The sequence below is a fragment of the Sciurus carolinensis genome, chromosome 8 (assembly GCF_902686445.1).
Source record: "Sciurus carolinensis chromosome 8, mSciCar1.2, whole genome shotgun sequence".
NCBI classification, from domain to species: Eukaryota; Metazoa; Chordata; class Mammalia; order Rodentia; family Sciuridae; genus Sciurus; species Sciurus carolinensis.
In genome coordinates, this window is record NC_062220.1 from 6,519,906 (window position 1) to 6,521,716 (window position 1,811).

Consider the following 1,811-nt stretch of genomic DNA (forward strand, 5'->3'; position numbering starts at 1 on the left):
CTGGAAATTCTTCCACACCACTCGTTACCCAGTTCCAACACCGCTGGTACGTTGTTATGTATTTGCTGCAACAGCACCTCTCTTCCAGGTACCAAAATCAATATTAATCTTCTGTATGAATTGGTATTTATTTCCTGGTGCTTTTGCAACAAATAGCACAACTGGATGGATCAAATCAACACAAATCTACTACCTTGTGTTCTGTAGGTCAGAAATCCAAAATGAGTCTTATGGAGATAAATGAAATGTTAATGGGGCTGGTTCCTTCAGGAGGCCATTTATAAGGGTCTCTGTGATCACATTTAGACCCACCACCTAATCTAGGATAATCTCCCCATCTCACAGTCCTTACCTTAGTCACATCTGCAAAGACCCTTTTGACATGCAAGTTACAGGTTCCTGGGATAGACGCGCGTATCTAGGGGCGCAGGATTACTCAGTCCACCACTCTTGAGTTGGCTACCTTCTCTGTAATTCAGTTTACTAATCTTTAAAATGGTGTCCTTACTTCATAACAATGTGGGGATTCAATAAAGTTGCATACATAAAGCAGTTTGTTTGGTACTCTGCATGTAGTGAGTAATCAGCAACTGTCAGTTAATGATAGTAGTACCAGAGGTTATAAAAGTAAAGAAGTACTTGAGGTCAGGCTCAGGGTCACAGCTTCTTCTTCTTAAGTTCATTTATTGCACAACTTCACCTCACAGGTGCCCAAATATATAAATAGAACCAAATGTCCTACTAAAGAGGCAGAGGTGGAAAGCTTGTAAATCTTTACTTCATGTCATCCATACACTGCAGAGAGCTTTGCCCTCCATCTCCAAGAAAGCACTGTATCTTATTAACAGATATGAAAATTCTAGGATACTGTTGGCTCCTGGTTTAGCAGCTCCTCCTCTGTCTATGTGTCTGAACACACTTCCCTCATAAGTCTTCAAAAAAGGCAGAAACCACCAGTTTCTCCCAGGAAACACTCCTCCCTTCAGTCAAGTATCAATGTGGGGACAGACACTGGACCTGACCCTGCTTGTCTTAGCAGGACTGGCAGATCACAGGTGAAGAAAGCAGGGGGAAGATCAGCAGGAATCTCCAACCTGTCACCTAATGAAACCACCTTCGTTTTTTCCACTTTTTAGCACAGTTTCCTTTAGGTCTCCTGCTCAGCTTTGGGGTATTGCTCAGGCTTCCTGGATTGTTCCTGTCCCTGTCCCTTCTCACCCAAACAGTGTCTGCATGAATAGGAAGACTTGGTGCCTGCACCCCTCGGGCTATGACAAGGGATCTAGAGAGGGTACCTCCAACTCATCAGCCTTTGATTAAGTAGTCTTCTGGCTTCCCAGGTGCTCCGGAGAACTGTCCCCCTCAGGCTGGGGTGGGCCAGACTGTAATGGGAGAAATACAAGCGCTGGGTATAAAAGCACACTTGAAGCTGGATCCCCTGAAGGAAGCACTGATCCAACTCTCATCAAAGAGTTAAATGCCATGCCTCAAAAGAGACCTTTACTGTCCTCCCTTCTGTTTCTTGTTACTATAGTAAGTTAGCCACAGACATTCAGTTTCATTATCAAACAAGTCTCTGCTTTCTTCTAATGCTTACCTGAAATCTCTGCTGTAAACTTCGAGGCAGAATTGTGTCTTCAGTAAAGAAGTACTGTCTTGGAGCTTCAGGAAAGAACCATATTAGATACTGTACTAGTCATGGTTCTCCAGAGGAATAGAACCATGGTTCTCTAGAATAGAATAGAGAGATGTGTATATTTGTATGTATGTGTATGATGTGTATGTATATACATACATACATACACACACAC